Source organism: Lissotriton helveticus, chromosome 12, assembly GCF_964261635.1.
Source record: "Lissotriton helveticus chromosome 12, aLisHel1.1, whole genome shotgun sequence".
Classification (NCBI taxonomy): domain Eukaryota; kingdom Metazoa; phylum Chordata; class Amphibia; order Caudata; family Salamandridae; genus Lissotriton; species Lissotriton helveticus.
This window is the reverse complement of record NC_136073.1, coordinates 698,286,884-698,311,409: the sequence shown is the minus strand read 5'-3', so window position 1 is coordinate 698,311,409 and position 24,526 is coordinate 698,286,884. Positions and strand designations below refer to the sequence as shown.

Below are 24,526 nucleotides of genomic sequence, written 5' to 3'. Positions count from 1 at the left end.
ATATTAGAGGATACTCCATCATGCCTAGGGTTTATAAAGGAATTGATTGATTTCCAGAATTTTGCCCCGTTGTTCTGCTTGGTGTCTGCATATAATTTAGCCCACAAGCTATCCTCCATTGTTCTATTCGCTTCCCATTTTGGTTTTTTTCAAAGAAGCCTTCAGTTCTCGTAGGTCATATTTCACCGTGTCTCTTGAGGAATACCTAAGTTGACGCATTGTTTGAAAGATACATTTTCTTTATACGTTTTATCTTCACTTTATGTTCTTTTGAAAAGGAAGTCGTGTTGTTGTCAATCCGTCCCTTTTGTAGTTTTGGAGTTGTGGAGTAGCCTGCCATTGTTATAAAACTCTCCCATTTATTTCTCAACTTCACTTACTCCAATTCTTCCATCAAAGTGCAACTTCGCCATTACTTGCAAGCATCCCTCATTCACTCCTGAATACTTAATCCTTTTATAGTTAACAGTATAAATTGAATCTTTAGGTACCAGAGACCGCTCAATTTTAGGATTGCAGATGTTCAGTGTAATTTCCTGAGGGCAGTGGTCACTATCGTTTTTTCCCCTATTTGGAAAGAGGCGACGTGATGAAATAAGGATAGTGACATTAAAGTATAATCCAAGATTTTACTGAACCTTGTTGAGTGAAACGTACACGCTGGTGGAGTATCTCCGATGAATCTCCCATTTAGTACTCTGATGTTATAGGACTCTAGATTCTCTAATGCCTGCTTATCTAACTTAGAGTATTTGGATATTCCTGAAGTTACTTGGTGTGGTATATTCCAAGCTATATTTTGAAAATGGATCTCATCGTCTGTTGAGGTTCCCCTCAAATTAAGATTGAAGTCTCCGGTGAGCATAACATCCATTGTCGGTGTTTCCAGGTAATTACATAGTTCTTTTACTACCTTTCCTTTCCTTTTTGGATGAACATAGCCATTGATTAAGATTAAGTTTGAGCCCTTCTTGCCTGATTTCGAAGTAAGCTAATTTATTATCTATAGATTAGGAGTAATTGGTCCAAGTTCCTTGATCTCATAGGCACTGGTCGCCGAGACATAGGTCGCTAATCCCCCTTGAAGATGACCATATTTTTGCTATTCTCACCGCACTTGTGAAAAAACGTAGAAAGCCATGCAAATGCGGTGGCTCTACTTGCCATGTTTCTTGAAAGGTCATAATATCAAAAGATCTTATATAACTGCCAAATTCTGGATTGGTAATTTTAGAGGCAAGACCGTTGATATTCCACGAGCATATTCTTAAATAGTTATGCCTGCTTGATTTAGGAAATATTATTTATTGGTCAATTTACTTGATTATTTATTGTTTTGGCGATCCATCTCAGATCGATTGGTCCTGTTGATGCACCATCTAGAGCATGTCCCCTGACTTTAAGTTCTTCCACACGTCTTGCTCCAGTAGTCCCTATTGCTCCTCGGAGTACTGGTATTCCAGATCTGTTGCAGGGGTTCTGTTCTTCTACTATTACTGCTGGAATTAATAGGTCAGGATATTTTGGTTTTACAAAAGGGGCAATTGTTATTCCCCAGTTTTTGAAGGTTTGAATCTCTGCCAGTATTTTATGTGCAACTAAAGTTGTTATCTATGTTGCTTTTGGTTTTTCCGCCTTTGTTCCGTCTTCTGTTATGAATTCGATAGAGACCAAGTCCAAAGTTGTCACACCAGCCAGAGATGGAATGTGAGATAACAGCTGTAAAATTTTCCCTCTATTCAGTATGTCATGCCTTCCTTTCGAGATGTAATCCGGGTTAAACCATACAATATTTGTTGTTGTACTTCTTATGTCTTCCAGCCTCCTATTATTTTTGTTTCCGACATTTCCTCCTTGTCCAAATTCAGATTCTTGCGGTGCTCTTAATAGTGCTAGATGTATAGAAGATTCTACTTCATTGCTCCCTTTGTGGCAGAGTATTTGTTGTCCTCCTGTGTTTGATTTTTGGTTCGCGTCCCCCTGACCGAGGACAGCTGGTTCAGTTCCCCCACCCCTTACGTGTGCCTGGATGTAATTTCTCTGATTTGCCCTTGAGTGTATAGATATAGATGTTTGTCTACTAGAAGCCAGTTCGTTCACATCTGACTCTTTCTGTTCCCCCCTCATTATTTTGGATAGCGAATGCTGGACGCTTTCTCTCCCGAGCTTTATTCCATTTGTTTCAATAGGATTCCTTGTAGAATTGATGATCGAGCAGTTCATGAAGTTCTGTTTTTCTTGCTGGCTCTGAACTGGATGTTTGGGTTTATTTTTTTTCAATAATAGTGGAGAGGGTCTGCTAGTCTCTTCTTGATGTAGAACTTCTCCTTCTTCAGTGTTATTGGTGTCCTTTTTGGACTCTCCTTCTTCATCGTCATTTTTGATGTTATTTGAGGGTTTGGATTCACCCTGGTCAAACTGACGTTGACCCGAAGAGACGCTTAAATCCATCTCGATCTAAATTTGTTTTTTGATTTCTGCCTTTGCGTTTTTTTGCCCACCTTTGTTTTGCATTCAATCATTTGTCAGCCTTTTCTTTCATTAATACTGCTGGCAGTTGATCATCCGCTGTTATGGTCTCTTTAACCTCTCCTTTCCGGTTCTTGTAGATCTGTATATCCTTTGCCTCAGGGTATACGTTTTTAGTAATTATAGGAATTCCTGTGTTTTTCATTTTATTGGTTTTGTTAATGGCGCAGCTTTCAAGGGAATGCTTATCTGTTTCAGCATCTATTTGTCCGTCACACAAGTGGCTCTCTTTTCCTCGTGGAGGCTGTTTTATTAGTGTGCATAGGTCACTCAACATCGATGTTAATGTGGCCAGTTTGTCAATTATTGGGCCACATCCACAACCCAGGAACTTATTTTGAGCCTGGTCCTGCTTGTTTTGTAGTAGTGTATTTAATGCACCCAACTTCCCGTCAATCGCAACCACAAAAACAGCCAGCGTATATAAAAGCGTCAGATGGGTGTCCATCTTATCTGACTGGTAGTGGAGTGCTTCTACCAATAGTTGAACTGTTATTAGCAAGCTACGCCATGCCGTTTCCTGGGTAACATTTTTTTGTGATTCCTCCACACCAGCTGGATTTGTTGTCTCATTTCGATCTTCATTTATTTTTCCACCCTCGTGTGATTCCTGATTATATTCAATTATGTTGTCATGAGTTTTGGTGTTAAGTCCGCTCCTGCTTTTGTCTTGGGTATAAGCGGCCATAAGGCCTTCCCATTCCTCTGTTCCAAGGTATGAGGAGATCTCTATGTCTTCTGGTTTTCAACTAAGTTTGACGCCGAGGTCAGTTCTTTGTTTCTCTCCCCCCCACTGTTTGGCTCTGACTGGTGATTTGATGTTGCATTAATTAGGATCTGGGTAGTTGGTGCCAGTTTGAAGCCTGTTTCTTTCTGCACTTCCCCTTTCCTCTCTTGGTTGGAGTCAGTGCACCTGAGCAGGGGTTTTTCCAGCTGGCTTTTTAGGCCATGGATCTTTGGCGTATTGATTATGGCGCAGTTACCAATTCTGTTTTTGCTTTTTATTGGTCCATTGGCGCCATTCAAATCAAAGCTGGTTTCATTATTTTCCTGATTTTCTCTTTGTGCGTCATCAGACCTCTTGTTTACTTCATTTTGCCTATGAACTTGGACTACCTCGACATCTCCTGTCTGTGTATTACCTGTAGTTCCAAAGCTCATCCGTGTTTTGTTGTATTGCGGAGTTGATGTTATTTGTAGGGGACTAGTAACTGCTATACTAGCATTTCTTTTTGTACCCGGGCTTCTCCTTTTATGAGTTGATTTCCGCTCTTCTTTAGTTTGGAATGATTGGATTTAATTGTAAAGACTGAAGAGGTGATTGAAGACCTGGCACATCTCTTGTGTTTGAGAGTAGGGAGTCCGCCGCATTTTTTAGAAAGCCAAATTTTGTAAAAATGTTTGGTTGATAAGAGAACTGCCTTTTTATTAATGTATTGCTTGTCTCATAATTTGTTATTTGCCCACTCTTTTCCAACCCAGAGGTGTTTCCGTCTACTGGTATTTCTATGAGGGAACAGTTTTTCTGGGTTGCCAGACCAGTTTCTGGTGATGTTTCGTTCCTTGCCTCCTCCAGCATCTTGGTTTTTCGCTTCCGTTTTTTTGTCTCTCTTTTAACTATTGTATTGCCCCGGACGGGACCTGACCTCATACTGCCCTTCTGCTTGTTTTGACGGTCTTGTCTCCTGTCTTTACGTTCCACGCAGCTTTCCGTGATAGTCCATATATATCTGCTTAGGGTTTTGTGACACGATCAATATCCACTGTCCACTCAAGTGCGCCGATCGTGCCGCCCTCACGACCCCCAATCCGCTTCGGTCGCCCTCCTGTAGTTCTTTTAGGTGTCTAGTTTATTTGAAAATTGGCCCTTCCCAGCCGTATGCCCCCCCCCAGCCCCCTGGGTACAGGAGACCAAGGGAGACCAAGGGAGACCAGGCAGGGGACTTATCCCAGCGTCCAGCACAGCAGTAGCTTTGTAGCTTAGTAGCTTAATAGCTTGGTGGCTCAATAGCTCCTGGTAGCCACACACAGAGCACGGCTGCTTAATGCTCGTTCCTGTTCCGCCCGCCTTGCCCTGCCCTGCTCCAGCAACGGGCTCAATACCCACAACAACAGACCGGGTATTTCTCAACAGTGAAGAAAGTAAAAGAAAGGAGTTCTGGGCGAGTTTTTGAGTGATAAGTCTGAGGACTGAGAGCTCCTCACCCCACCATCGGCTGCTGGGCGGCTGTTGCTCCTTTTCCCTGTTCCTTACAGGGGACGTCCTTCCACCTGCCTCCACCTCCGCTTTGGCCGCACCAAACAGTCAAAGCGCTCCGCGCGCTGCGTCTTAGCTCCCAGCCTGTCTGCTCCTAGTCCCGCGCTGTGCACAGAAGAGCCGCCAAAACTGCCAGCCGCCGCAGACCGTAACCGCAAACAAGAAGGCGGTGCAGTGGTGCAGCGGGACGGAGATGCGGCGGTGATCAGGCGCTGGAGCAGCAGCCGTCAGGGAAAGGCAGCCGTCGGCCAGGCAGGCGGCGGCAGTGCGGCAATGGGGAGAACGATAATCGGCAGTCCGACAACAGGATCACACAGCAACACGCCAAGCCAGGCTCGGCTCGCAGCTCACAGCTGTGGTACGTAGCTCCTCCCTCAGCCTGATGCAGCAGGAGTCCCTGGGAGTATCAATTCAATTCATGAAGCTTTATTCGGTTCATAAAATACAATGACCATAAAAGCACATAAGCAAAATGCATAGAACAATACAATAAAAAAAAAAAAATGCATGGAACAAAAAACAATACAGATTAAAATAAATAAATATTTAAAACAGCATGCTATTTCTCATCTGGATCGATTTGGAGATAAAAGTGGCAATATAAAAACATTTATCCGGAGAATTCATATTATAAACTAACTTCATCGCATCCTCCACATTTCCAACACCATATTTTACAAAAATCGGTTTCAAGTAGGCCACCCGGACATTCAGAAAGAGAGCACAAATTAACATAAAGTGCAAAGTGCTTTGCTTGGAATGCCCATCGCATGGGCACGGCCCAACAGGTTGCTTCTTAGGTTGAGGAAAGGCAACCAAAACATGAGCCGTACCAAATCTTAGTCTAGTTAGGACAAACCTGTGGGCAGGTCTAGTTACCATACTCGGGTATAGCTGTGGTGAGTCGCCTTCAATGTATTTATTATAGAGACGGACTGTGGTGAGGCGGCTGTTTGCTTCCAGGCGTTTCTGTGCTCTGTACTGCAAAAAGATGTTTTTCATGTCTACTTTTGAGATATTCCCTGCAGAACATGGTTCTGCTAGTACATTGAGCCCAAAAATGTTCCTGAAGCTGTCTAAAACATACTTAAGCCACGGTATTTTGGTATAATTGTCAAGATCAAGACAATCCTTTATAACACTTTGGTTAAAAGCCGTTTCATCTTTCCCCCAGATCGCACGCCATATCATCAGGGGTCTCAACGAGATACGGTCGCCTAAATAGGCGACATCCAGTTCTCTATGAATCAATTCATTTGGGGCTGAAGTAGGTAGACAAAGGAGTCTTTTAAAGAAGTTATTTTCTTCTCTTTGTACAATATCTACATTAGTATAACCCCATATCCCAGCACCATATAATGCAATTGAGACACTCCTGGCCTTGTAAATTGACAACATATCTCTAATCAGTCTGTCGCCGATTTTAGATGCGAACTTGAAAATACCGTGGGCACACTTTACCATTTTCAACCTGACATTTGGGAGTATCATTTTGCCACAGTTTGTGGATTCCTCGGGGGGTTTTTTCCCTCAAAGTTTTATATAGTGCAAACTTGACCCGAAATCAGGTATCAGAACACTTTACATGAGTACCAGTTGCGTTACATGAAGACACATTCATTTTTGTTAGGCACAGGGAGATTAAATGATTTGTCTAGAATCCCAGGATGTTGAGCGCCATTGCTGAAACTCGAACATGGTTCCCTAGATATGAGGTCGACCGCACCCAGCCATTAGGCTACATCCTCTCCCCAGGCTTAATTTCAATTATTGCATCACTTTGCCAATTCAGCTCTGAAAGAGTTCTCCTGTCTTCCATCCCACAAGGAGATTCCATATGGCTCACACTACTACACTATTCCTCAAATTCCTTGATTAAAACCCCAAGTCATAAGGCTCACTGCTGCCCAATACTGGAACTACCGCTAATACCAGATTTCTCAAAAAACAGCTTTCCACAATCTATCATCACCTCTGCACTGCATCAACAACTACATTATGACTGGGTGAGTTCTTTACTGGCTTTACCACCCCACTTACACTAGTGGTCGTTCCATGCTCTAACCATGCCGCCTGAGAAAAACTGCACAGTCCTACTCCTGAGCCCAACTCAATAGATCCCAACAACATGTCCGATCTCATATCCCTCTGCTCTAGAACCACACAATTGTAGGAAAATGTTTCCGTCCTTCACTTAATTTTTGACCCTGGTGTCTGCAAATGTCTTTATAATTCCCCTTTCAGACTATATAAATTCAGTTCATTTCAAGTTAAACAATTTCCGGATAAAACTTCTAGCATTGTGGCCTCCATTACTGACCCAAGCCTCCAGATGAAGTCTCTAGAACCCAACAGAGCACCCGGATGTTTCCAACTGACATCGATATAGCATTCAAATTGCCTCCTACCAAACTGCATACTCCCGATGCAGACTCTTGAAACTGTATAATACTCCAGGTGAGCTCCGCAGAAACCTCCGAACATGGTCTACTGAATTAAACACAAAATTCAAATTGTGGCCTTCTGAACTGGATAGAATATCTCTAGAGCGAACCAGTGACATCTGTAACCCTGGAACAGACCGAGCCTCCCATCCGCCAACCATTCTGATCACTAATAACTACCATAGCTTACTTTTTAAAATGTACACTTACTTCCATGTGATTGAGGCGCAGCCTGAGCGCTGAAGAATGTAAGCGGCGGTAGCCAACGCCTTCCAAACCAGATCCACTTTCAAGACCCACTGATTCAATGGCCTAGGGAGGATCTTTGAGCATCAAATTAATGGCCTATTTCCATGTAGAGTTTTTTGGAGTCTGTTTTGTTTTCACAGGTAGACCCTTTTAAAAATACCACAGAGATATTTGGGCCAAAGTATAACTTCACAGTAAAGGCACATTTACAATGAAAGATAAATTAAAATGGCCTGCGACAGGGTTGTATTCAAGCGCCCCATTTATTTGCCCTTTTTGTGAAATTTACCATCAGTACTCTCTAAACATACTCTTTCTCCATGAAAATTGGTGGAGCCCACATCTCCTGCCTGCTGTATGCAGACAATTTTGCACTAATGCCACTCAGGTAGGCTTACAAAGGGAACTTATTTTTTTTACATTTTTGTACTGATATTAAACGGATTATAAATTTGAATAAAAAAGTTATGATTTTTGGTAAGAAAAAGACACACTAAACCTGGTTTAGGAGCTCTACTAAAATGTAAAAAGTGGATTCCTACAAATATATGTTCCATAAAAGTTTAAGTTGGTAACATCATATACAGGCAGTAAAAACAAGAGCCTCAACAGCAGTATCCGAGTTAAAGAAATTCAACAACTTTTTTAGGGGGTCCCTCAATTAGGATAGTATTGATGGCATACTCTGCAATGTTCCAGCCACAGATTCTATATGGAACAGAGATTATACATTTACATACCAGACAGAACTGTGATTTTATTGGCAGATGCTCGCTTGTTCAAGCTATAAGAACTGAAACAAATTTGACAGCATAGGGATATTTGGTATATTCACTTACTCTGCGCTTTTGGGAGAAACTTAAAAATGAACAATTTAGTAAACTGCTAATTACTGTCAAGAAGAGACTGCTAATAGTGAAAGTTTCAGAGATCAAATGGTTAGGAGGAACTTGATCAGGATGAGTAACTGTGTGTACATACAGTTGTCTGTGCCAATCTGTACATTTAGACTTATGATTTGGGGAAATGAGTGACAATGCAAATGTGATGTATTTTATAAAAGTAACGTTGCTCGTGTTTTATTGGGTTTTTTGTTTTTAAAAAGACAGAGCAATGTTTTTAAAACCCAATATTAAATAGGCAACTGTAAATATGCAAGTAAGTTACTGTTTAGGATGGAATCTTTAGATATAATTCGTGCTCTGGGTAGGTTTTTAAGTGCTATTAATAAAAATAAGTTATCAGGAACTCCTATGTGCTTCGACTGAAGATTTTTATGTGTATTATTCATATTCACAATGGAAGTATTTTAAAATCTGGACTGTAAATTGGAATATTACATGCACTGTCTTGTTTAATGGACTACAGTCTAACTAACCTAATTTATGATAATGAGTCTTACCATAATCTAAGAATTAACAGCGTCTTAAACATAGGCAACCATCACCTTGCAGGCAATTACCCAAGATCCAACTACTACTCATGATCACTTGCTGAAGATGCAGATGTGCCTAATTTTCAATTGGCCTAAAAAAAACTAGACTTTTACGCAACTTAACAAAGAACTACTGTGCCACTTATCCACTTACCAACTGATGGGCTCAGATTCTTATATTAGTCGCATGCAGTGCAGGCTGGACTTCTCAAACCACAGAGCCTGTGGTCGGCAATTTTTCAAAGCAACAGAAGCGAACATCACAGAGGCGATTGAGCCACAACTGGCAAATCAGCAGGAACTAGGATTCAGTTCCCCTTCTGCCAGGAAGACTAATGCTGAGTCAGATGACCTGGGGGCGGAGATGTTGGAGACAGCTCAATACACTATGCCAATGCATCACAATACTGAGGGATGCACATTCAGCAATGCAGGATTTGTGCCACTCCTGCAGGGAGTAGATATTTCACTCCATGTCTACTGTGCACAGAGAAGGCTACACTCCATGCCCTATGAGAGTCATACACACTATGCAGTGAATTATATGTGTCTGCCCATCCTGAATTAGATGTCCCTGCCTAGCCTGCACACTTTAGGCAGCAGACGATACAGAACACAACTGAAGGTGGCCCATTCACCAGCCCATACATACCTTGTGCTAATCAGCATCCAGAATGGGATCCTAAGCTCCACACTGAACTCATCTTTCATTGCTGCTTTATTGCTGTTGTGATAAGTATTAATTAGCATTTGTACAGCACACAATCTGCCATTAGTATGTCCCTGCAGCACCTTTAGGTACCCCAGAGGATGACTTTACAAACATGTCCATTGCAGACCAGAGTCTGATGAAGACAAATGAGCCTGAACACTATGGCCGATAGGCATCCCACACTTCATTGGGGCTCATTCTTCATGTGAAGCCAAATGCCCATCATGCCCTCCCATCTACTGGGCCCAGCCTGGTCACTGAAAGAACATCCTTAGCTCAAAGCTGTGTCCATTGTGCTCAGTAAAGGACAAACCTTGAATACAGTGTCTTGTGCCCATTCTGTCCAAGTGAGTGTGGAGGACTATTCAGAGCAAGACAATTTGTTCAAAGCACTGTACTAGTCATACACACTGGGAGGGTCAGATCCAGCACTTCGTCCTCTCTGGTTAGACCAGGGGTCTCCAACCTTTTCAACAGAGAGAGCTACTTCTGATCAAATAAACCCATGCAGAGCTACTGCCTAGTTATTATATAAGGGTACATAAAGGCCAAGCAACTTAAACACTGCCCCTTAAACATCCAATCCTTCTTCAGGGAGCACAATTATTAATAGCACAAAAGTGGCACTCTGTAGGGACCCCATGGAGCTTTTTGCTTACGTCTGTGAGAGGCTAATGTAGCTTTTTACCATGAAATAGAGGGGATGACATTATGCTCGTTATGCGACATAGGGCCTGAAAGACTTATGTTATCTTGCTTATAGCCCTAAAGTCCAAACTATACACAGAAAGAAGAAAATCGTAAGTTTACTCCTGCACATCAAAGGACCGAATCAGAGCAAGGCGGCGGGGGCCGAAACCGAGGGCCAAGCCCGGAATGATCCTGAACACTGCCAAGAAGACGTTCTGTGCTGCATGTCTTTCAAGGCAATTACATTTTATCAGAAAGAATCAGGCACTTTCCCACTAGGAAACTGTGGGTAGAGGGTACAAGGTGCTATAGTCAAACAAGTAGATGGGGTAGGCTGCAGAGTTTAACCAATGACAAAAAACATACTAACACATGTTACATTTACCTGCCCCATACATCTATCTCATCTTGACATGCAGATCCTATATCATTTCAGGGTTTTCCCATACTTTGGTGACACCATTTCTCTGTTTTATTCTGTTACGGGTCTTTTTTTTTTTTTTTTAAAGAAAATCTGCAAAGATTTCTTTTCTCCACTTCCACTGTGAATTTATTTTCCTTTAACAAGGTTTTGGTATTGAGCCTATGTACTATGCCTTCTAAAAGCTATACTGTTAGCCTTCAGCTGAACTTCTAAAGTACTCTTCAAGTTAAACGTTGTTGCCTAAAACGTTTATACACTTGGGAAGTATGGTTTCTCCCTTTCTGCAGATGGTTCGTTATTTGGGCAACTGCTGAAATTACTTGAGTACTAAACCAAACTCCATTTTAGCTGAATGTCTGGATAGGCTCCAATCTCTAAGAACATGGGGCCCGTTGGTCCAGGTGCTTTGCTCCTTGACCAGATACAGTGGTCCAGATAAGGACATCAGTGATAGGCAACACTTTTGATTCTGCTCCCAGAAATAGACAATATCCTGATGTGGCGGCCTCCAGACCAGGACATGATATTTCACATGTCTTACCACAAATGTCAATACTGCTAAACTCAACTCCTGTTCTTTACCTATTAAACCACTCACTATATAAAAATTGTCTTCCTTCTTCACAGATGTTGCAAACTTAAGCCAGCCTGAATCATCAGATAGAATCAATCAAGCTGAGATATGTTATTTTACAGTCTTTACATTCTTAAATCCTGCTCTGAATGGCTTTCTCTGTACATGATACAGGAATCCAAACGTGGGTACACTAAAAAAATTGCAATCTTAGAAACCACTGTTTCAGCTTTCCTAAAATTTGCCTTGTGTTTCTTTTGTCCAGTTGTTCCCAACCACTTACATGCTAGGGACATTCTGCTAAAGTAGTCATCTTTTGACTCGGTGATTAGGGGGGTATAAACTTAAACTGGTATGTGTGCAGCACTGTGGGCTGAAAGTATAAAAGCCAGGAACTGGCATTCCATGCCTCCGGCATTACTCGCACTGCCTGAGCAACCATGATGTGTGACCTTGCAATCTAATAAACTTGAAAGATCATGGAGCTAAATACCCCTCTCAAGGCTCGAAAAGTGCTGGCATACCTAGACAGGCATTGAACAACATTAGATTTGTGCAGGAGACCAACTTACTATTAGGAGTGGTAGCTGCCTTTGCGCATAGATAAGGGATGAGCCACTTCTTTCCACCCATATAGCACATACTGCAAAGGAATGGCAAGTTTAGAACAAAGAAACCTTTCATTTTCTAATCTGGGCTTATCCGGAACGGAAATGCCTCCTGGCTCAAAGCATGGTGTGTAAGAGGCCCATCACCCTTGTTAACACGTACGGCCCCAATGTGGACACCCGCCATTTTATCAAGATATTGCGGTCTATATCTCCCAGTTTCAAATAGTTCGAACTGTCTGGTGTGGGAACATCACCACAATCTGCGACCCTGCTATGAACAGACTGAGCATGGTGATGAGGTTGATGTGATCTGCAGCACAAGTGATATTGCATGTTCTGGACCATCGTGAGTTAATGGACCTATGGCAGCAAATACTCCATGCGACCAGAGCGGTCTATTCTTCAGTGTATGAAATACAATCCAGAACTGACTACTTGCTTGCAGTGAATGATTTGAGCACCTTGACAAGGGACATCAAGATCTGCCTAAGACCTTATCGGACCAATCCCCACTGTATTCTTCTTGCTGGTAACCAACACCTCTCCTAGGTATAGGATATCGAGCTACCTTGCAGAGGTCCTACTTAGCAGTCTTTTACGTCAAAGCTGACAGCTTCCATAGCATGCTGCTTCGATCTAAATGAGGGTTCAGCTCTATGAGTAAGCCTATATCTGAGATGTCTTTATTGGTGAAGCACTTGGGTTGCTCTGATCACTTTGAGACCGCCTAAACTGCCTCGAGTCTGACATTCAGGTTCCTAAACAAAAGTACACAGAAACTAGTAAAAAGCAGGTACCCGCACCTACAGAGAAGCTGCTGTTAGTGTTTAGGGTAACTGCTGATTGTGAGGTACACTCCCTCCGTAAATATAGAGTGGCCAGGAGGCACGGTGAGGGATAATACATAGGTCGGACTTCAGACCAAATGATCTTCCCTTGTGAGCATCTTTGACCATCACCTGCATTGGTCAAGACAAGGGAATAGGATATTTGATACTTCAGGAGATCAGCATAGGTTGGAGGCCTATCTGAACAGGGAAAATATGGCTTGGCTGGATAATGCGGACCAGGGGCCATCATTGCCACCTCTCTCAAATCCAAAACGAGCGAGGTCTGTCTGTGACACGTCGGGAGGGAATGGGATGATGAAGATTTCTTTAAAGAACACAGCAACAAAACTTGCCATGGATGGCATGGTTGAGTGAGTAGTTTGGAGCGCAGCAAGCACCAGAGCAGCATGGAGCTCCAGGTCTTTATAGAAAGCTTCAGGTCGGCTGCAAGGAGCTTCAAGAAACTATGTTATGTTATAGGTCAGGTATTGTCCAAAACTGCTACGCCCTTAATGTCATTATGTGCCCGTTCGTTACTGATATTGTTTATTTTAATTGGTCGTATATGTGATATGTCTATTCTAAATGATGTGCTAATCCTGACGACTGCTCCTTTTTAGGTTGTTTTTGTTGTATTGTTATTTTGAGTTTTCTCAATAAAAAGATTTATAATAAAAAAACTGCCACGCCCACAAATGATTGTTTCTATATGCAAAAGCAATAAATCCACTTAAGGGATTAAAAAAAAGTAATATAGTAATATAGCACTTGGCAGTGGTAACAGTTTTTCTCATCACAGAAAAGGTCTTCGGCTCCTTGGAGTGGGATTTCATGCTAGAAGTACTGCAGAGATTCAAGCTTGTGTCAGAGACTATTAAATGGATCTCACTGCTTTTTACTGTACCTAATGTGCATGTCAGTTGTAATGGCGTTTCTGAGCCTATTTCCATTGTTAGAGGCACGCATCGGGGTGCCCTTGTCTCCCTTGCTTTTTGCCATAGAGTTAGAACTACAAGCCTCTATCTTTCTTGAGTACCACTTGGCCTAGAGTCTCTATATCAGGTATGTCAACAAGAAGAGGATCCTCCTCCCATTATGTGGATGACACAGACTTGTATGTAATTGAACCATCAGTAAATAATTCAAGAACTCATTGCTTATGGCCATCTAGCAGGCTATGGATGAATTGAAGTAAACGCGAGATATTGCATCTGACCGTAGACATCTACGGGGAGTGGGGGGCCTTGGTCCCAAACTAGGGATTTTTTTTTACTCTGTACAAGTGCAGTTTGTGCATTACTAATTCCACCTGGTTCATTGTTCACCCACTTAGTAGTTAAGAGCAATACTGCATGTCAACTCCTTTGACACCCACTGTTCGCCCTGCACTGGCACCAGACACGCACACACAGGGAAGCACATAGAACTCCTTCGACCAATACCATGACTACAGGCACTAGCACCAGACACAGGCGTAGACACACAGGGGGGAGGGGGGGGCGCAGAGTAACAGTATGAGTACAGACATAGTTAAACGACCAATACCAAGAGTGGAGAGGGAAGAGGAGAATAAAAAGATGTAAAGCAGAGGGCTGTTGAACCATGCTCCCCCTACACGACTCGGCACACCTAGGGGTAAGACAGGACCACGAGTACCGCCGCCCGACCTCCGGGTTGAGGGCTAAATGGCTGTGTACAAATTATTATGGGGAACGTGATTGGAAATACTCTGTGCAAAATGTTGATGTGTCAAGTGTATCACTCTGCAATAAAAATTGTTTTACAAAAAAAAAAAAAGAGCAATACTGCATCTCCTGTTTCACTGCCTATGCTATTTGACGCAAGACCCCTCCAACATTGTAGATGTGGAGGCATTCAAGGGCTAGGCAATTGTAGAGGCTGGGTCCTTACGCTGGTACATGAACTCTCTACTCTCCAGGACTTCCGACACACAATAACCAAAGGCTTGCAGCTGACGGGGGAACCTAGAGCTTGTAAACAGCTGGAAAAACGACAACTTAAAGAAATGGGTGACCTATTTCTGGAGAGTGTCTTTATCTCACTGTCACAATTTAAGGTGGCAGTAAGTATCAAACAATGGACAAAGGAACCGGAGTCTTGATTCCCAATTTTCTGATTAATATTGGGTGGAATGTTATGCTCCAGCCAGAACAATCCCTCACAGTTGAAAATATAGGCTGCTTCATTTTAAATTCTTGCATAGAGTTTATTATAGTCCTGTCCAGCTTCAGTCCTTGGGCCTGCACACAGACACATGTTCGTGATGCAACAGTAAGGAAGCAGATTATATGCATTTTGCTTAGCCCTGCCCACAAATACAATCGTACTGGTGAGATATCTTTCCAGCACTGTCAATGACAGAGTACCAACTACAGACATTCCCACTACTGGGTTACCTACAAGATGGTTCTACAGCTGTTTAAGAAATGAATACACTAGTATTAGTACTGTCAAAGAATGTAGGGATGTAACTGAGGCAGTGGTTGGGGCCAGGGTAAAGGAGTGGGTCAGGGTCCAAATTGTTTGCGACAACCCATCAGATGCAGAAACTGCCCTCCTCCCATGCACTGCTGGCCACAAGACACATGGAGTTCACTCCGAGGGTACTTAGCACATGAGAGTGCGATTCAGGCGGAGTTCACCCCTCTTGAAACAGAATGGGGGCACAGCTCAACACTCAATCTGGGGGGGTTGGCCTTAGGGACTGTTGGACTTGGCCCATTATCCCAATTTTTTTCGCTTTTCACCCCCCAATTTTAGGATGTCTCCCCCATGGTAGAAAGTTGGATAGACCATGTGTGGTGTGAGATGCCATGTTTAATGTGACGCAATGGTGTGTGCACTTGTTAACCCCCCATTGTAGAAATGTACCCTGGTAACATGCTGGATGCCATGGTTGTGTGTGGTGCCACCTGACTGCAGTAGGTTAGCAGTCTAGATGTTCGGTACCCAGCCATCCCAGCTTTTGGAGGGAAAGCCTGGCACCCAGGGTGCTCTACTCCTCCCCCTGAGCCAGTTAGAACCAGTTCCCCAGAGGCTTCTAGAGGCTTCTGGCACTGTCTGGAAGGTGGGGTGAGGGGCATATAAATAAGAGGACTGTGCCACCGCGTGCTCAGACTGAGCCCCTCGCAAGCGCTGTATTGAGGGAACTGGGCCACCCCTGCGCTGTGCTACCTGGAAAGCGCTGTGAAGCCCTAAGCGCTATAATCGCCTCTGAAAGCGCTGCATGCCACGGACTCATCTGTGCTGCTGTGGGGCCAGGAAGAACTGTTGTCCCTACCAGCGCCAAGGGAGCCGACCCCGTGTAATGGTGGTGCTGTGCTGACCGCCGCGGGTGCCTACCCCGCATTATTGCCCCCCTGGTGCCAATTTAAATAAAAGCAGGTGCCTACCCCGCGTTTGGAGTCTGCCAGGAGTCACCGCCGCAGCCCGGGAGCAAGAAGAAGGAGAGTGCCGCGTCTGTACCTCAGCGGGAGCCTACCCCGCGGGCGTGCTGCCAGAGGAGCGAGTGCCTAGAAACCGAAGGCAAGAGGCCACCCCGTACTTCTAGGATGCCAGAGTGGACACGCGTGTGAAGCGCAGCTGAGGACTCACCGCTGCCCCCGGGGCGCGACAGGTACGCCGCTGCTATGTTCCTGCATCACCGCCGCCACATGAAAGGAAGCCCCAGCTGCTGCCCGCGTTCCCGCTGCGGCCCACGAAGGCAGGGGAGGGCCGCCGCGGTGTTGCAGAGGCCCGCGCTTGGCCTGGGAGGCCTGAACTGCCACCATCATGTGACGGGGCGCCGGCCGCGTCATCGACCGCGCCCCCGTCCTGCCGTGCGGCTTTTGGCTGTGGTGCCTGCGCCCACTGCAAGCCGCGCTGAGATTGGCAAGGCTGGAGTCACCCCCCGAAGTCCCGCCCCACGAAGGCATGAGCAGGAAGAAGCTGAGGAAGCCCCGTTTGCGGCAGGGGACTGGCTGGAGTCCACCCTGCCGGTCACTACCCCGCGCTTGGCCAGCACTTGAAAGGAGGCGGGCCCCCGTGAGGCTGCCAGGAAGTCAAGCCAAGCCCCAGATGCGGGTCCGTTCGAGGCACAGGATCGGTGCCTGAGGACCCGCCCGGGGAAGACTGGGGAGGCGACTGAGGAAATCCTAATGAGCGGAGAGAAGCCCCGGTGAGTGGGGAATTGCTGGTGGAGGGGGGTGGTAACGGGGCACAGTGTCGGTGCCCGCCCCCGTTGGTCTTTCCCCAGAGACAAAGAGAGAGTGTCCGTACCGGCCTTGTTCCTCCAGCTGCCCCAGATGGACAGGGGGTGGCCGCACTGGGTGTGGCCACACTGCAACATGGGGCATATTGGGATCCCCGAGCTGAAAGGGGGCTCCACTGGGCCCAGAAGGCCCAATTTAACGGTCCGATGGTCCTGTTGGCCCTGGATGCCTGAAGCAAGAGTGGAACTGATTGGAAGCCTGCTGAACTGGGCCTAGGGCTGCTCTGGTGAATGACGTTCGGTGGTCTGAATTGGCCCCTGTTCTATGGTTAGTGCCGAGTGCCCATGCACAGGAAAGATTGTGCCTGATGCCTTTATGTTACCCAGGTCGAGGAACTAGGCTGATGGTTCTTTCCTACCCCTAGGTAATGAAAGCCTACTGTTATGTGCCTTCTACTAATGTTATGCTTATGTGGGTTAATTCTCTGATCCCCATGCACAGGAGGTATGGTAAGGGAACCCAGACCTAGGAAATGTACAGTCCCTGAGCCTACTGCATACCTGTGTTGGATATGTCCTCATGATGCCCAGACTACCAGTGTGTTTATGCTAATGGTATATTCCCTCATGTTATATGTGTTCATGCTACTGGTTTAGGCCCCCAAGTTGGAGGTGCTCATGCTAAGGAATGTTTCTAGGCCCTGTGTTATGCAATGCACCATGTGTTGATGCTCCCCTAAGGTGCGCCCTGAGGGGTTCAAGCCTAAAGTCTTATGCCAACTGAGAATGCTTTATGTTTTGCTATTCCAGCATTGCAACTGATGGACTTATCCTTTTCCCTCATCCATTATCCTTTCCCAATGGTTCTGGCAGCGGCCCGATTGGCCCTGACCTGTAAATAATCCCCATTGTAAATATTGCCCAGGCGCCAGTTGGCGCAGTATAGTGATAATTGTGATTACCTGTGTAGGTTTGGTACAATACAAAAGTTATTCTTTTTCACCAAAACTGGTGTTGTGTCTCTTTTTGTGGTGTGCCTTGTGTGTCGTCTGTGTGTACTGTGTGGATGCTTCACACATGTCCTCAGGAGTTTGGCCTGCCCGCTCTGCACCATGCTACCCCATTTCTAACAGGGACCTTGTTGTGAAACAAATATACTGGTCAGGGGGGGGTCTTTATTAGGTACTAGCCTAAGATGATATGGCGATGGTACAGTATTGTAGACAGGAGTGGTACCTGGAGTCCATTCATTGAAGGTATTTAATGATGGCAGCACACTGCAGCTCAATGTATGCGTTTGTAATGCATAGCAGACTACAAAAAGACTACTGGCCTGCAAGTCGGTATCTATATAATTGATCTATAAGGAGTATGTTCTTTTTACAAAACTAAAATAAATCTTTAAAAAGGCTTAGCTCCTTGCTGAATGTCACTCTAAAAACCTGCCTGATTTTATGGATGCGTTTTTACATTCAAGAGGGGTCCTTCCACCTCAAGTATTATGGGACCTACAGCTTACTCCTTTACATTTGGGAAACGGGTTCCTAATCTTATGCATACCATTATTTGGTTAAAATTAATGTAGGAGGGTCTTTGTTAATGAAAGCATGGACAACATTATAAATATATAGCATTAATAATAAAATTGAAATGTATATTTCTTCAGCTTTCTTCTTATTTTGATCTTTACAGAATGGTTCCGACCTAGTATTTTCAAGCATGCCTTGTACACATTTTGTATTTGTAGCAGTGCTTCAGTTGGATTCTTCATGGGTGTTTTTTAGTCAGTAAAAGTTACAAAATAAAAAAATATATAAAAGGAAGGGGATCAAATCCATCTAAAGAAGTCTAAGGAATTCTGACATCCTGGCTCTTCTTTAAAAGAAAAACAAAAAAATATTTCTTCTGCCTTACAAGTCCAAAAAGGTTTTAACTGAAGCAATGCTTACAGGGCCTCTGCACATCACTTCATTACCAAATGACGAGTAGGGGTGGGGTTGTCACTCTCTCTTTCTTAGAAGTGAGTCTATTTACGAGACCTCAATATTTGTCTTTTCTTCAGTATGTATGCAATCTTGTTTACCAACCTTGCTTCTTTCCCAAGAATACTCAATGTGTTTACAATCCCAAGGAGAAGAGCATTGAAAACTTCAGTAATGCTCAGGTACATGACACTCTTCCGCGATTATTGGTTTAATAAAAGGTCAATTGGATAGGACTTCCTGGATTTTGTCCTACAAATGTTGACCAGACAATGATATTTAAGAAGAACATGCACTTGAGAATGGAACACGCACGTACAGAAGGGAAGGCAGAAAATGTAAAGTGCAAAATCCACACCACCTCCATCTTTGACAACCCACAAGACTCAAACAAAAAACATCTCACAATGATAGGAACTTTAATACATACATATATGGACAACATTTTTCCTTAAACAGAGGACACAAAAAGGTATCCACCATCACCAAAAAAGAAACACAATACAAAAAACACCACAACACTGACCGACAATCATTCATCATGGCCCTCCTAGTTAACCGAAAAGTATTGCTGTCTCCAACATCAAATCTTCACTGTGCAGCAGATGACATCACACCTCTTTGATACAAAGAACTTCAATTGCATACATAGGCACATTGTGAACCTCGTCATCTTTCAGACCACACTCGCCTGCATCCACATTCATTCTCTCACAATAATCAGCAACACAATGTAGCCCCATGCTTACTTTGACTCATTCCACACGTTACCATCACATAGCTACATTACTACCTTACCCACATTACTACTTGTACTGAATAAGTAATTTAGATAGACCTTTATTGACGAACCAGAGATCCTCAGACACACATTTGTGCTTCCTACATTCCAAACATTTCTGTACACCAACATACTTTCTTCCACAATCACCACCTCCAAGACTGTTATTATCTATGCCACACTTATTCCTCTGCACGCCTTTAGTCATCTTTACTTAGCAATTCAGCTTTTAGAAAGCTACCCTACTGTACATCACCTTAAATGGCAATCTTCAAATTCAACCATGTTGGGTACTACATTACGACCGTAACAATTTACGAGCAACCTTTTTCTAATGTTGTCTCTTGCATGAAGTCAAATGCAGCACTTCCTTCAATATTTCATGCCCTTTCATTTAATTAGATACTGATTCCACCCATTGTACGTGACTTTTTCTAGTGACTCTCCTTCATGCATAAACAAGCTCTTCCTTTATGAAGTCAATCATTATACAAGCATTGATCCAGCTCACAAATTTCACATCTGGAGATTATGAGCAATAATTTATGCTTACTGCACCATAATTGCTATAAATGTCTTAAAATATCAAATTCAACCATCTGCCATAGTTTTTCTGAAAGTTCTATCCTTCTCACAGGATAACCCATCTTTCTTTTGTCCTGGTCACTCAATGCTCAGCCTACACAATCCCTCACTTTTTTTCCTAACACTTGTGCAACACCCAGCTGCCAAAACTCCATATTTGCACTTCTTTTCAACACACTTATCAGTATGCCCTACATGAAACCAACTACGTAGCACAGCACATAAACTAGATCTTTTGTGGCATTGGAAAACTCAACAACATGTTCCCATTGGACGGAAAATTCTTGTAAACTATTATTGCACTTGATATTTCTAGACATGGTCTCACGAGACTCCTTGATTGTGAACGAATCAACCAAGAATTTATAATAAATTTGCCCCACAAATTGTCCCCACATATGCTTTTAAAAATAGGAAACCCTCGAAAGACACTATAGCTTATCTTTCAACAAAGAAAAAATTGGGTTCTGCTGTCCTCAAAAACGCAGCTACTTCAGCCAGGCCATCCTCTACCTGCATCCGTACAGTGCCAATATCTGCTATAATCTGCTCCAAAGACACTTGTACTGTACATTAAAGATTTCAATTATAAAGCATCATCAATTTCTACTTTCAGTATTTCAGACATCCTCGGACAGTCCCCACGCCACAATCCACCCCTAGTTTTTTCATTATCTCCCTTCAAACATTGGCCCTTATCTGCAAAATGGGAAATAACTTGGCAAAATAGGCTGCAGAAAACGAAAGTAACGTAGCAGACCTTTGTCACTGGGACACAAAACTATAATTACCGCCTTCAACAAACTCCTTTAGTGTGATGCACTTTCCACTCATATGATGCCACAGATAATCCACACCACTAACTCTAATCCTACATTTGCACGCTCTATGGGCAATCCACCTGATCTGAAAATTTCCAGTACCTCAAGTAAGGCCTGCTCATGTTCACGAGTGTCCTACACATAACCAGGGATGCTATCTTAGAAACAGCAGACATGTGGCTTTCTTGGAAACAGTTGCTTTAGATGCTAATCCAAAGATAACGTTTAACCTACAAGCCCCATTAGTTGGTATGATTAAAGTCAATACCCTTAAATCCTCGTGAAGGAAGAACTGGTGGTATTGCTATGATGTCTCCTGGATTGAGCAAGAGGCACTAGTCTATCCATATGCTGTCACTGATGGCCTTCAAATCAACATCAATTCTCAGTGAAGTTGTGAGCTTCTAGGCCAAAACCTCAGGAGAAAACCACTCAGAAGACTAAAAGCTTCCAATAATGTATTGAACTCACAGCTGGTCCAATTCTCTCAATTCTGCTCTCAACTCCTTGGCCTGGCCCACATACTTCTGGAAGATTCTGTGCATAAAGTCTTTAAGCATTTCCAAACTACTACTTAACACAAACGGTACAAAGCACTCCAATCCTTGTTTTCATCCCTCATATCCTTCACATTCCACACTTGATCTTGATAACTCGAACCACCCCTTATCATTAAGTCTCATTGTTGCAACTCCCTAAACTACCCATTTACACGGACTAATACTTGGCAATGCTGTGCACACGTGTCACTTTCTCTAGCACTGACATATAGGTCCACACGTCCAGAAAGACAACATAAAGGGTGATCACACACAAAATGGGTGGCTGGGCCACACCTCCAAGCAACACAGAATATACACTTTATGAGATGGTGTAGGGCAGTCTTTACATTCTTGAAGGAGATGTACTTAAACAAGGGGAACGATTAGAAGCCAGTGCAACGTTGGAGGGGAAAGTCGTATTCTAAATCATATTCCTCTCCTGCAAGGGCCATATTACTTTAGATCAGCCCACGGATCCCTTTCGTGCTGGTTGATCTCACAGTACACCCTCTGACAGACACACGACAGTAGACGACTGACAGGATGGAGAAAAATCTCATTAAGGTATAAAAAGACAGGAGTCATCAGTGACAGTCGAAGTAGAGTGTGAGCAGATGGACCAAGCAACCTCCCTCCCCAGGAACATATGAAAAACAGAGCGCAATATGGTGACACATGGCTGCGCTAACAACACATATTTTTGCTATGTATAATTGGAAATACAATCAGGAAATCCTGTAATGAATATGTACACAATGTTATTGTTGAAATTAATACAGAAAAACGTAATGTTCGTTTCCAGATCTCAGTTAATATTAATAATAAATTCACTGGGGACTTATGATCGGGGAGATTATCAATTCAGGGTGGCCATAGATAGGTGCTGCCAATAGCAGGATAGTCACTGGGGAGTGATGAGTAGATAGGTTGATTTGTTTTGTGTCTTAGAGGTTCCTCGACTCTCCCTTGTTTACTGCGTCCGAGCCAGCAGCGTGGTCGGTCCGACAGAGCCACGTAACCAAAATTCACCACCTATTACTCTCCTCCCAGACCAAACATCCAGATTAAAGATGGAACTGTTGAAGGTCTTAATTTATTCTTTTACCTGTTCAAGCCAGGTAGGGATGCCACCTTTATCAGGAAAAAAACACTGCCAAAAATCAGGGAAAGTCATTTTCCTGGTGAACCCGAATCCACAATTGTTCAATTGACCTCCTTTTTTGTTTGTTTCACTTCATTCAAAATTCTTTTGACCTCCCCCCACCAATAGGTAACTCTCTCATCACCTCTCACTTTCTGTCTTCATTTCTTCCACGGGATTACTGACTGAATCAGTCTCCACAATTCCACCCCCTGTCAGCCCCCTCTCCCTTGGAGCACACCGGCCCAGTACTATGGTGTTCGGTCTTCCTTGGAACGCGCCATCTCTGTCTCTGGGTGGGCTCCATGGACACATTACTGTGAGGCTAGCCATGCATAAGAATGCCTTCACACAATGCGGGATAAACAGTGGGTAGGGCGGGGTTTGCTCTTTGGAAGCTGGACAGCCGGGGGGGTTGGGGGGGGGGGGGGCATGTGCCGGAGTACTCATAAGTATAGATAATTTGAGGCGCTTGGAGGAATCGCTTTTTGGGGGATTATTTGGGTTGACGACAGTGGATACATTATTTGGGGGCAGCACCACCCTCCTTCCTCCTCACCTTCTATTCCGCCGGGGTCCAGCTGCACATGCCGGGTTCTATCTGCATAGCTACAAAACAAAATATTGCTAGCACAGCAGCACGTAACTAGTACCGCGTGACCTGCCGGTGTGATCATCTGATCGCGAACTGCCTGTAGGGAAATGTGGTCTTTTCGCACTTTCCGTCAATTGGGGCCAATGGGAGTTGTAGTCTTTCACTCAGCTTGACGGGCGTTAGAGTAGCTGAGTCTTTTTCCGCGCTGCGTCACGTGGTCTGCCTGCCGAGTCGGCTCTTTTGATTTGCCCACAATCACAGGATGCTTGTGTATCCGCTCTAGGCGGATGGACAAGGATTTAGTGGGGGTGGGGTGGGATTGGGCCGACGTAGCAGGGATAAGAGAGTCACTGGGGCCAGAGAGAATGATCAAATTGAGTTTACCGTTTTCCAAGTTCGTAGGTCACAGCGTGCACACTGTGTATGCAGAACCATCACAAGCATTGGCAAAGCCAATATAGGTCCAGTAACGGCTGGTGACATTTGAAAGTGGTGAGGCGAAAAATTATTCCCGTACTGCACTATGACGAGCGAGCGTAGAATGACTGCCAAATTTCTGACTTTAACTTCTCATTCAAAAAGGTACGCTTACATTTGGAATTGCTTCTGATTGCATCTTTTTAAATCACATGCACGAAAGTCTTCTGAGTACCCAATAGTACTTTGAATTAAAAGTTTAATCCTAGTATCAAGACTCAAGCCGAAGATAAAGAAACTCGGGCATGCGCACACTTTGGGAAATACTTTAGCTTTAATGATTCTGAGCCAACACTTGGACTCAGTCACTGATGTTGATAGAGCGCGCAGGTCACCCAACCAACCAGATTTACCATACACGTATCGGGCCCATATATTTCAATTTATCATATTCATTAATCGGGTGACCATACACTCTACTACCAGTAATCCAGTTCCTTCCTATATAGTTCTATTGTACCCGACTTACCAATCCACCGTCACGGGTACCTAATGACCACGATGAATCAGGGAGCTAGCTGTGAAGAAAAGGCAGATACCAAAATACTTATACTTTATATATTCTATTTGTACTATAATAACCACAAACTCAGGAAGTTTTGAAAACCTTTATCTAGAATTCATCAAGCTCAGAAAA

At 43.8% G+C, this 24,526-nt stretch overlaps 1 protein-coding gene across 1 annotated transcript in view; it reads right to left on the bottom strand.

Annotated features, from left to right (window-relative positions):
• SLC38A7 (solute carrier family 38 member 7) overlaps positions 1-23,502 on the bottom strand; it is a 127,446-nt gene extending 103,944 nt beyond the window's left edge. The window contains exon 1 of the mRNA XM_078670388.1: positions 23,377-23,502. The gene's annotated coding sequence lies outside the window, so the exon portion shown is untranslated. The remainder of the gene's footprint in view (positions 1-23,376) is intronic.
• Positions 23,503-24,526: the final 1,024 nt, after the last annotated feature.